We start from the raw sequence: 13,581 nt of genomic DNA, 5'->3' as shown, positions 1-13,581 counted from the left end.
AACCACTCATTAGCTGGGAGACTTGAGGCACATCGTTTGACGCCTAAGTCTCAGTTCCCCAATCTACCAAAAGAGAGGGCAGACTAAGGCATCTCAAAGATTTGCTGAACTGACCGGGTTTCAGAACTGAAGTGGGCTCAGGTGCTTTCCATGATGTGTCAGAAGTCTGACTTTGTTACCGATTCATCATTATACCTTGAAAAAAAATCCTACGATGCTTGACTTCGTTTCCTCAGGGCCTCAAAGTTAGTTAATTTCTGTTTTTAATACCCTTTGAAAACAAAATGCCTGATGCCACATGTGGGCAAATTTCAGGGCCCCTCTCCACCTGCTCTGTCTCTCTCAGTGATACTCCGGCCCTAGAGGAGCTGGAGCAAGGCTTCCCGCAGGCCTCTCATTGATGTCTGACCTCTCTTCTACCAGGAACTGTTTCTGTCATCCATCAGAGTCAGGGAATGTTCATGACCAGATGAGTGTCCGTACCCTCAGCCATGTGTTAGGAAGGGTTTTCTTTTTAGCATGTTCCATAAATCCCTCTGGCAAATACTGAAGCAAAAATTACAATAAACAGAGTTGCTAATCTATTTTCCACACAAGATGTCTTAAAACCCCCCTGCCAGACTTCCCTGGTGGGGCAGTGGTTAAGAATCCGCCTGCCAATGCAGGGGACACAGGTTCGGGCCCTGGTCCAGGAAGATCCCACATGCCGTGGAGCAACTAAGCCTGTACGTCACAACTACGGAGCCCACGTGCCTGCCAGAACTACTGAAGCCAGTGCTCCTAGAGCCCGTGCTCGGCAACAAGAGAAGCCACCGCAATGAGAAGCCTGCGCATCACAACGAAGAGTAGCCTCCGCTCGCCGCAACTAGAGAAAGCCCGCGTGCAGCAACAAAGACCCAACGTAATAAAAAATAAATGTAAAAAAAAACCCCAAAAAACACCCATGCCTATTGATTTATTTATGTGTCCCTTGTGCTGTGCCTTCATCCAACCACAAGTAGGTGGTTCACTCGTGGTGCACTTCTGGGAAAGGAGAGGCTGGATACCAAGAACCTTGGGCTTCTCTGTTGCATTATGTGTGCCCTGAAAGATGTCAAGACCAACTATATATGAGAAATGGTTAGGTGTTAGCTCTCCAAACTGAGTGGAAAATACAAAATTGTCCCTATAAAACTTGTATTGCTCTATAGAGGAAAATTCCTTCTTCATAGCTTGATAAAACTTAATGCTAAAATAATGCAATATTAAAAATGTATACATCGTCCTTAGAAAACAATCTGGAGGACCATGCATAATAACAAATCAAAAAGTTCACCCAGTCTTGGTTTAGTGCCCAGAGAGCTGCACAAACAATAATACCTGCCCCCTCTGCCACCACTCCCCCTAAGTGGGCTGAAACAGAGGTGTTGTTAGATAGTGTAGAATCTCACATGGTGCAGCTTACTGGAAATGACGTGGTGAGCAGAGCCTCTCTCACCCAGAGAAAGTTCTGGGAAATAAACCTAGCCAACGGTTCTACCATTGTTAGAATATTATAATAATGATATAATATATATGATAATGATACAGAAATCCCATTTAAACATATGGTCTGAGGATGATACAATCTTTATATTGTTGAAGGGACTTGCTTCCTTTTCTCTCTCCACCCCTCCTCCCTTTCTTTCCCTTTTGTGTGTGTAGGGAAATAACCTTTTCAATCAGAGTGGAGTAAGGAGTGCCATGAAATACATTTTTAAAAAAACATGTTAAGTGAATAGTAAAATCTATTCTGGCTCATTTCTATGGTGAAAGAAATGGACAGCTCCTGTAGCCATCAGATCATACACCCATTATTTTATGACTTAGTTTTAAAATGCAGTTGTTCAATGTAAAGGTCTAAGTTGTAAAGTAAATCTATCCTGAAATTTTCATTACATCTACATTACAAAATTCAGAATTTTAAATGATCCATAAAATTGGCGAAATCATTCATTAAGCACAAAGCAAGCCCTTTGTAGTGAACACTCATTTTGAAGTTTCAGCATCTTGGATTGTTAAAGACAGAAATACTGCTTAATTTGAGAACAACTTCTATGTTGAACGTATATTTTGCAGTACTTGACTTAAAATTTCCAGCTAATACTGAGGTGTTTCTGATAATTATACTTTATTTTGACTGTGCAGAATTTAACTGAATTGAGAAGAGGCTAAGTTAATTAGTTCCTTTTCTAATAGACTTTTAAATAGCATATTTTGCAGTACTTGACTTAAAATTAAATAAAGCTGCCTACAGTGACAAAACTATAGTTTCCTGCTTTGCAAATTGATTCTCTTTAAATCTGATTGTTCATTCATTCACTCATTTATTCATTCATCCATGATTCTTGGAATGACCTTAAATCAAAACAAGAGCACAATATTTAGGTGAGTAAAAGTGATTTCTCTAAGAGCTGAATTCAAAAGGTCCAGACATTTATCCTTCTGGCTGTCCAGTCCCACCTGAGGATAGAACTTGAGGGTCCTTTATAAGTATGTAGATCATACAGCCCTTAGACTGTCTTTTCTAAATATCATTAGTCGCAGCCAACCTTTGGGAGGTGCTGGAGAAAAGACTGGACTCGCTGACGAAGGCTCAGAATGCCGAAGCTCTATATTGCTGAATGAAGGCAGATCTTCTGACTTTGGCAACTAAGAGAACAGAGATGGCGGTTGAAGACAGCTTAGCAGTCTGAGGAGACATGGTAGGTTGTAGAGCACAAACCTACAAGGAAGTGGGTCCCGGGGTTTCTGCAGGCCCAGCCAGCAGTTCCTTTAGGGAGCAGCCGGAATGTGTACCAACCTTGAACAAATGGTCCATTGTCTCCCGAGTTTCATACGACAACACAGTGATTTTCAAAACAAAAAATTTTTTTTTCAGTGGGGAGTTTGCTTTCAAATGAAATTGTATGTAGAGCCCTCGTGTATGAAATAGCAAAAGCAATAGCAAAGCATTGCTTTGGTTGAAACAAGGTGGAGGGCCTGGTACAGAAGGGGTTTGGGACAGGAAAGTTCTTGAAGCAGGTCTGCCAATCACTTACCACAGTCAAGAAGCTTTAGTAATGTTCTCATGGATTATTCCATTCTCTGTTCACAGGCCAAATTAATTGTGAAATGTAAACTCGGGAAACTGAACAGCATGACCTGCAGTAATTTAATGATGACTGAGTGAATTTTGGAGACTGTCTAGCAAAATTGATGGTTTTATTTGCACTGTGGTTAAGGTAGTAGTTAATTGGCAGTGCGGTGAAGTCGCATCAGATGAGACTTCAAATATATGTGCTCAGCCAAAAAAGAAAAAAAAGCAAACAAACAAAAAAGACTTAGAAAGGAATCCACCAAGAATTATGTAAGATTTATAGGAAGTAAACCATAAAACTTTATTAAATGACAGAAGAGGGAAGCTAAATAAATCTTAATGGAATTTTCTTGAGAAATTTGTCAAGCTAGTTCTGAAATTTTTCTGGAAAAGAAAATGTACAAAACATCCCATGTCACCCTATTGGGCATTAAATGTACAATTAAGCCTTGGTAATTAAAACAATTCCTAGCTTAGTAATAGATTAGTGGAAGAGAATAGGGAATTCTGAAACTAGCCCATGATAAATGGAGATTCATACAGATTTCAGATGGAATTTTAAATCACTGTGGAAAAAAGGGAATCTTCAATAAATTATGGTCAGATTACTGACTTTCCATTTGGAAAAAATGAATAAAATTAGGGTTTTTCCTCATACCAAAGTAGGCAGTTAAAATAAACTCCAGATGGACCATGGATTTAATTGGAAAAAACAAAGCTATCAAAGAAGGAGCATAAAATACAGGAAACTGCAAAGAAAACAGACATTTGAAAATTACTGCCCACCCTTACACTTCTTCACTCAGGGAAATGAAATTGCACATTGGGTTTCCTGGAAAACCAGTAATGTCCAGTGGTAGTGAAGATTGGGGAAAACATACACTCTCCTTTGTGATTGGTGAGGGTGTGAATTGGTATGGCCTTGGGGGAAAATAATTTTATTGAAGCTGTTATAACTTACAGAAGTTCCACTTAAAGACATTGGTCCCGAAGAAAGACTCGGACATGTGTCCAGAGTTTTACATACAAGAACGTTCATTACTGCATTGTTTGTGATAGTGAAGAATTGAAAGCAGTCGGGGAGTGGTTACATAAACTAGGATACCACAGGCTATGCAGCAGTTTTAACCACACAGCAGCTAACAGGAATGAAGTAGATCTGGGTATACTGCCAGGGACAGACTTCCAAGACAGATTTTAAGTGAATGAAGCAGGTTGAAGAACAATATACATGGTATGACACCACTTGTGTAAAAGATTTCACCATGTAATTTCATATTTATGGACACATATATCTTTTAGATATATTTTAAAAGGTCTGGAAAGGTACATATAAGATTGATTATAGTGTTTTACCTCTGGAGAGGCGAATAATATTGGGTCAGTGGTGATAGTGACAGTGGGATAGGGCTGGTAGTCAAGGAGGACATTGTATTTGGGGTATTATTATGTATATTATCTGGCATAATAAACACAAGAATGTGCTTATTACTTATGCAGTTAAGTGTAATTTATTTTTAAAAAACAAGGGAAAACATCAACTAAAAAGATAATTATCACTTGATTAATTCAGAAAGGTACAAGATTGAGAAATAAAACCAAATATAGTTGAAAAGAAAAGTATTAAAAGCCAGGTAGTGACACAAGGTCCAGGAACTAATTGTGCCATGTGGAGTTAGGCGATGTTTTCGGATTGAGACATAAATATTCCACAGTCCTTCCGTCCTGTGGTCGTCAAGCGAGGAGGATCTAGCAGGGGTCTGAGAATAGACATCCTGGCCATTTGTCCTCAGTGCAGAGAGCTCTTGTCAGCTCTGAACTTCCTTTAATACTTCCGGGTAAGCGACCTGCAAGGACTTTGGACATGGTCCCTTCCTTACTTAGGCAGCAAACTCACAGAGTACCTGTATCCAGCAGGTACCCTGACAAGATAAACTGTCATCCCTTCTTTCTTTTCTCTTCCCTTATCTGCATGTTGCATGTTTTGAGAATAAGCAAATATTTGAGAAATATTCCGTGATGTACTCTCGCATTATTTCAACTTATTTATTCATTTGTAAGGCTGCATGTTGCACAACGTCTGAGGACATAAACACACACTGAATGAGGCCTCCCCTACGGCCCCAGACCCACTCCACGTTGTGCAAATTGGAGGCCCCTCTGTTTCTTGAGAGTAGAGTCGTAAACCACGACTCTTATTACATTGATTACACATCCTAACACTGCCTTGGTTTTCCTTCTTTTTTTTCCCCCCCTCTTTTTACAAACACCTGTTGGGAAATTGTTTAATCATGTTTTCGTCTGGGCTTTTGGCAATCGGAGTGCTGGAAGAGGAATGCTGTAGACGCGGAGGCTGCAGATTTGTGTTTGGTGTCATGGCAGCATAGAGTGGAGGAAGAGGGACCTCTGGCTCACCCCTCTGTGTGTCCTGGGAGGTGACTGGCAGCGGGGAGATCACGGGCTTTGTTCAGATCTCAGTTATTTAGCAACTGTGTGACCTTGGGTAAATTCTGTAACTTCTCTAAATCTGCTTTTAGCCGTCTCTGGCTTCACATTAACCACGCCCCCGCGCCCCCCGCCTCAGTGTATTCCCTTGTGAGGAACCAGGATTCAGTTCATTTCCTGGCATTCCCTGATTTCTTTTTTATTTATTTTATTTTTGGCTGCGTTGGGTCTTCTTTGCTGCACGCGGGCTTTCTCTAGTTGCTGCGAGCGGGGGCTACTCTTCATTGCGGTGCGCAGGCTTCTCATTGCGGTGGCTTTTCTTGTTGCGGAGCACGGGCCCTAGGCGCGCGGGCTCTAGAGCACAGGCTCAGTAGTTGTGGCGCACGGGCTTAGCTGCTCCGTGGCAAGTGGGATCTTCAGGAACCAGGGATTGAACCCGTGTCCCCTGCCTTGGCAGGCAGATTCTTAGCCACTGCGCTACTAGGGAAGTTCCCCCGACTTTCTTTGCTCTCACTGGTCTTTTCCAGTTCCCGCCAGAGGGCATTTCCTTTGCCCATCTTTCCCCAGATCATCCCCAGAGACACTTCTGTTCACTCAATCCTCCAACTCTGCTCCTCTCTCTATCACCAGTTCTGGTACCACAGTCCTGTCAGAAAATGCTGTCAGCATGTCTGAGGCTAAGTGCTTTGCAGTTGGGGTCAGAACCTGGAATGGAACCAGATCTCCCCACTTTTCATGAACACTTCTTGCTATAGAATGTAACACTCTGTTACATTGCCAGATTCCATTGCCAGATTCTAGTGCTTTCTACTAGAAAAGCACTAGAATTTCTACTTGTTCCTGGATGATGAAAACATGGATGTTTTGTTCTGTCTTTATGATGAAATGTAGATTTCCTTTGGAAACTATGCTAATTAAAGAATGATTCTCATTTATTAAATTAATTTGAAAACCTTTTTAATTTAAAAAAACGGTATGGATTAGTTTCCTAACCTAAATACCAAACTGTTTGTTGTTACTAGGTCATGTGTTCATTCAGCAGTAAATCCTTGTCTCTGATTTTACTTTTATCAGATTAATACCTCACATTTTTAGGTAGGTAAAATTGTTACTCTTTAAAAAGGGGATTGTCTTCAACTGTTTAGGCTGCTGAAACAAAATACCACAGATCATTAGCTTATAACAACAGCAATTTATTTTTCACAGTTCTGGAGGTTGGGAAGTCCAAGATCAAGGTGTCAGCATAATTACCTTCTAGTGAGGGCCCTCTTCCTGGTTCACAGAGGATGCATTCTTGCTGTGGACATAGCATGAACACGTGTTAGAAGGGAGGAGGGAATCTCTCTGGAGACTCCTTTATAAGGGAACTAATACCCTTCATGAGGGCTCCACTCTCAGGACTTAAGTACCTCCTAAAAGCTCCACCTACTGATACATCACATTGGACGATATCAACATAGGAATTTTGGGGGGATGCAACATTCAGACTGTAACAGGAATTAAGTATTATTTTTAGTGATTATAAAAATAATATATGTCAATGTAAGGAAAATTGGAAATACAGAAAAAATATGAAGAACAAAATAAAAATTACCCAACCTGTCATTCATGTAGAGATCACCACTATTCACATTTTGGTGATAAGCCTTTTTTGTTTGCACATATATAACATAGTATAAATATACTTTTTAAAATTGGGATTATAATGAGGTTATAGTTTTATAACCAGTTTTTCACAATATAGCATCAAAATTTCTTTTGTCACTAATAATTCGTGTACAGTATAGTTCAGTCTTTCTCCTTTTTATTTTTGCTTTTTGTTCATGTCTAGCACAGCATCTACACCAAGATCATGAAGGTATTCTATTATGCTGTCTCCTAGATTAAACTTTATTATTTAGCTTTATTATTTAATTTTTGTATTTAACTCTATAATCCATCTGAAATTTATTTTTGTGTATGTGAGGTAGGAATCAATAATAATTTGTTTTTCCGTATGGATTTCCCACTGACCATGTACCATTAACGAAAGGACCATCCTTTTCCCCACTGCACTGGGGCACTTTTGTCATAAATCAAGTAATTGGTTATGTGCAGATCTGTCCCTGGACTCAATTATATTCCATTGGTCCATTTATCCTTGCACAAAATTCTCTGTCTTGATAATTGTTGCATTATAATAAGTTGTGATATAATTCTTCATGGAAGTAAACGTTAACTGCAACTCAGAAATTTTGGTATGTTATACTTTTGCTATCATTCAATTCAAAATAGTTTCTAAGTTCATTGTGATTTCTCCTTTGATCCATAGCATTTTTAGAACTGTTTTGCCTAATTTCTAAACATTTGAGGATTTTAAAATTAATCTTTTTGTGATTGATTTCTAGGTTAATTCCACTGCAGTTAAAAAACATGGTGTGTATAATTTCAATCTTCTCAAAATTATTTGGATATGCTTATAGCCAGGCAAATGTAAATTTTAGTGAATGCTTCACGTGCAATTGAAAAGTATATGAATTTTGTGGTTGTTGGCTGCACTGCTCTCTATATCGTCAGCTCATGTTTAATCATGTTGTTTTAGTTCTCCATATCCTTACTGTTTGTTTGTTTGTTTCTTCTGTTAGCTCCTGAGAGAGGATTGCTAAAATTTCTCACTGTAATTGTAAATTTGTCTATTCCTCTTTAGTATTGCCATTTCTCACGTTACATATTTTGATACGTAAAATTTTAAGTTGTATCTTTCCGGTGAATTAATCCTTTTATAATTATGAAATGACCTTCTTTATTGCTATTAATGCTTATTGTATTAACATCTGCTTGGTCTGATATAAGTATAGTTACACCAATCCTTTTTTAAAAATTCTTAATCTTATATTTCATTTCTGAACATTGTATGCATTGTTATTTTAATTTTTTGGCTGCACCACACAGCTTGCAGGATCTTAGTTCCCCAACCAGGGATCGAGCCCACACCCTCGGCAGTGAAAGAGTAGAGTCCTAACCACTGGACCATCAGGGAATTCTCTACACCGATTCTTTTTTTTTTTTCTTTAAACATCTTTATTGGAGTATAATTGCTTTACAACGTTGTGTTAGCTTCTGCTGTATAACAAAGTGAATCAGCTATATGTATATATATATCCCCATATCCCTTCCCTCTTGCATCTCCCTTCTATCTTCCCTATCCCACCCCTCTAGGTGGTCACAAAGCACCAAGCTGATCTCCCTGTGCTATGTGGCTGCTTCCCACTAGCTATCTATTTTACATTTGGTAGTGTAGATATGTCCATGCCATTCTCTCACTTCGTCCCAGCTTACCCTTCCCCCTCCCCGTGTCCTCATGTCCATTCTCTATGTCTGCATCTTTATTCCTGTTCTGCCCCTAGGTTCATCAGAGCCATTTTTTTTTTAGATTCCATATATTTGTGTTAACATACCGTATTTGTTTTTCTCTTTCTGACTTACTTCACTCTGTATGACAGACTCTAGGTCTAACCACCTCATTACAAATAACTCAACTTCGTTTCTTTTTATGGCTGAGTAATATTCCATTGTATATATGTGCCACATCTTCTCTATCCATTCATCTGTCGATGGACAGTTAGGTTGCTTCCATGTCCTGGCTATTGTAAATAGTGCTGCAATGAACATTGTGGTACATGACTCTTTTTGAATTATGGTTTTCTCAGGGTATATGCCCAGTACTGGGATTGCTGGGTCATGTGGTAGTTCTATTTTTAGTTTTTTAAGGAACCTCCATACTGTTCTCCACAGTGGCTGTATCAATCCACATTCCCACCAACAGTGCAAGAGGGTTCCCTTTTCTCCACACCTTCTCCAACATTTATTGTTTATAGATTTTTTTGATGATGGCCATTCTGACCAGTGTGAGATGATACCTCATTGTGGTTTTGATTTGCATTTCTCTAATAATTAGTGATGTTGAACATCCTTTCATATGTTTGTTGGCAATCTGTATATCTTCTTTGGAGAAATGTCTATTTAGGTCTTCTGCCCATTTTTGGATTGGGTTGTTTGTTTTTTTGACATGGAGCTGCATGGGCTGCTTGTATATTTTGGAGATTAATCCTTTCTTTAATTAAGAGTTAAAGTTGCAATTAACTATTAAGCAATTAATAGTTGCTTCGTTTGAAAATATTTTCTCCCATTCTGAGAGTTTTCTTTTCGTCTTGTTTATGGTTTCCTTTGCTGTGCAAAAGCTTTTAAGTTTCAATAGGTCCCATTTGTTTATTTTTGTTTTTATTTCCATTTCTCTAGGAGGTGGGTCAAAAAGGATCTTGCTGTGATTTATGTCATAGAGTGTTCTGCCTATGTTTTCCTCTAAGAGTTTTATAGTGTCTGGCCTTACATTTAGGTGTTTAATTCATTTTGAGTTTATTTTTGTGCATGGTGTTAGGAAGTGTTCCAATTTCATTCTTTTACATGTAGCTGTCCAGTTTTCCCAGCACTGCTTAATGAAGAGGCTGTCCTTCTTTGTCTCTTGTAATAGTCTTTATTTTAAAGTCTATTTTGTCTGATATGAAATTGCTACTCCAGCTTTCTTTTGATTTCCATTTGCATGGAATATCTTTTTCCATCCCCTCACTTTCAGTCTGTATGTGTCCCTAGGTCTGAAGTGGGTCTCTTGTAGACAGCATATATACGGGTCTTGTTTTTGTATCCATTCAGCCAGTCTATGTCTTTCGGTTGGAGCATTTAATCCATTTACATTTAAGGTAATTATCGATATGTATGTCCCTATTACCATTTTCTTAATTGTTTTGGGTTTGTTATTGTAGGTCTTTTCCTTCTCTTATGTTTCCTGCCTAGAGAAGTTCCTTTAGCATTTGTTGTAAAGCTGGTCTGGTGGTGCTGAATTCTCTTAGTTTTTGCTTGTCTGTAAAGGTTTTAATTTCTCCATCAAATCTGAATGAGATCCTTGCTGGGTAGAGTAATCTTGATTGTAGGCTTTTCCCTTTCATCACTTTAAATATGTCCCGCCACTCCCTTCTGGCTTGCACAGTTTCTGCTGAAAGATCAGCTGTTAACCTTATGGGGATTCCCTTGTATGTTATTTATTGTTTTTCCCTTGCTGCTTTTAATATCTTTTCTTTGTATCTGATTTTTGATAGTTTGATTAATATGTGTCTGGGCATGTTTCTCCTTGGATTTATCCTGTATGGGACTCTCTGCACTTCCTGGACTTCACTATTTCCTTTCCCATATTAGGGAAGTTTTCAACTATAATCTCTTCAAATATTTTCTCAGTCTCTTTCTTTTTCTCTTCTTCTGGGACCCTGATAATTCGAATGTTGGTGTGTTTAATGTTGTCTCAGAGGTCTCTGAGACTGTCCTCAATTCTTTTCATTCTTTTTTCTTTATTCTGCTCTGCGGTAGTTATTTCCACTATTTTATCTTCCAGGTCACTTATCCATTCTGCCTCAGTTATTCTGCTATTGATTCCTTCTAGAGAATTTTTAACTTCATTTATTGTGTTGTTCATCATTGTTTGTTTGCTCTTTAGTTCTTCTAGGTCCTTGTTAAACATTTCTTGTATTTTCTCCATTCTATTTCCTGGATTTTGGATCACCTTTACTGTCATTACTCTGAATTTTCCTCTTCATTTGTTTTCCTCTTCATTTGTTTTTTTCCTCTTCATTTGTTTGGTCTGGTGGGTTTTTACCTTGCTCCTTCATCTGCTGCATATTTCTCATTTTGTTTAACTTACTGGGTTTGGGGTTTCCTTTTCACAGACTGCAGGTTCGTAATTCCCGTTGTTTTTGGTGTCTGCCCCCAGTGGGTGAGGTTGGTTCAGTGGGTTGTGTAGACTTCCTGGTGGGGGGGACTGGTGCCTGTATTCTAGTGGGTGGGGCTGGATCTTGTCTTTCTGGTGGGCAGTGCCACATCTGGTGGTGTGTTTTGGCCTGTCTGTGAACTTAGTATGATTTTAGGCAGCCTCTCTGCTAATGGGTGGGGTTGTGCTCCTGTCTTGCTAGTTGTTTGGCATGGGGCGTCCAGCACTGGAGCTTGCTGGCTGTTGGGTGGAGCTGGGTCTTAGTGTTGAGACGGAGATCTCTGGGAGACCTCTCAGCGATTTATATTATGTGGTGCCGGGAGGTCTCTGGTGGTCCGGTGTCCTGAACTCGGCTCTCCCACCTCGGAGGCTCAGGCCTGCCACCAGGCCAAAGCAGCAAGACCCTGTCAGCCGCACAGTGTCTCTAGCTCCTCATCTTCTATTCACACTTCATCCCACTGTGTTCCTCATGATTTATTCCATCCGAACCTGTGCATCTTACTGCTGGCAGTAGGAACAGGGTGAACAGGGAGAAACCGGGTTTCCAGAAACAGGGTCCAAGAAAGATTCTGAGGTCAGGTCCTGCTGGTGCAGGAAGAGAGAGCTGCTGTTGGCTCAGAATCTGCCAGAGCTGAGGTCCAAATTCTTCACAGCCATTCCCAAGGCTTGTCTTGGTGGTCACAAGTAGATCTCCACCCCACCCCACCCCACCAGTCAGGATCTTAAAAGCTTATACAGAGGCCTTCAGTGGGTTCAGACACCCATGCCATTCAGATGGTCTCAACAACCTACACCAATCCTTTTGATTATTGTTTATCTAGTATAGTCTTTTCCATTTTTTTTCTTATAACCATTATGTGTCCTTATATTTAAGGTATGTCTTTTATAAGCAGCATAAGGACTTAAAAAATTGAGTGTAATCAACTTTTTCCTTTGTTTGGAGTATTTAGTTATTTTAAAATAAATATTGATATACTTGGGCTATATCTACCATATTACTATTTGTTTGCTATTTAACTTAGTGGTTTTAGATTCTTTCTCTCTCCTTTCTTACTTTCACTGAGAGTGATTGAGAAGTTATTATTCCAGCCCCCGTCTGCCGGCTAACTAGCTTGTTATGTAGCTTCTGTTACTCTGTTAGCGCTTACCTTAGCAATTACGATATGAATTTCTGACTTATTTGATTCTACTGTGAATTTTACTCTTATGGTTTCCTTGGCTGTGGAAAGGCTTGAGAACACTTTAACTTTATTTAACACCTTCTGTCTTGTGCTGTTGTTGTCATACATTTTAATTCCACATATTTTCCAATATTATATTTTGAAACTTTTCAAGTGTATAGAAAAGTTAAAAGAATTTCACAGTGAACACTCATATATTGGGTTGGCCAAAAGGTACATTCGTATTTTTCCGTAAGATGGCTCTAGTAGCACTTAGTTGTCTTTAACTTCATTCAAAACAATTTTGTTAGATTGTATTGTGACAGCTGTCCTATCAGCATGCATTCAAAAAAAACTTATCAAAATTGGTGAATTTTGTAGCCATTTTAATATTGAAGATGGAAGAAAAAAAGCAACATTTTTGGCATATTATGCTTTATTATTTCCAGAAAGGCAAAAACGCCACTGAAATGCAAAAGAAGATTTGTGCAGTGTATGGAGAAGGTACAGGGACTGATCGAACGTGTCAAAAGTGGTTTGCGAAGTTTTGTGCTGGAGATTTCTCACTGAACATTGAGCCATAGTCAGGTAGACCAGTTGAAGTTGATAGCAATCAAATCGAGACATTAATTGAGAACAGTCAACCTTATACCACGCGGGAGATAGCCAACAGACTCAATATATCCAAATCAAGTGTTGAAAATCATTTGCACCAGCTTGGTTATGCTCATCGCTTTGATGTTTGGGTTCCACATAAGTTAGGCAAAAAAAACCTTCTTGACCGTATTTCCACATGCAATTCTCTACTGAAATGTAATGAAAACGTTCTGTTTTTAAAACAAATTTTGATGGGCTATGAAAAATGGATACTGTACAATAAAGTGGAACTGAAGAGATCGTGGGGCAAGTAAAATGAACCACCACCAACCACAACAAAGGCCAGTCTTCATCCAAAGAAGGTGATGTTGTGTATATGGTGGGATTGAAAGGGAGTCCTCTATTATGAGCTCCTTCCGGAAAACCAAACGATTAATTCCAAGTACTGCTCCCAATTAGACCAACTGAAAGCGGCACTCGACGAAAAG

Source organism: Balaenoptera physalus (assembly GCF_965194825.1).
Source record: "Balaenoptera physalus genome assembly, chromosome: 6".
NCBI classification, from domain to species: domain Eukaryota; kingdom Metazoa; phylum Chordata; class Mammalia; order Artiodactyla; family Balaenopteridae; genus Balaenoptera; species Balaenoptera physalus.
The sequence above is the reverse complement of the archived record's forward strand: the minus strand, read 5'-3'. Positions refer to the sequence as shown.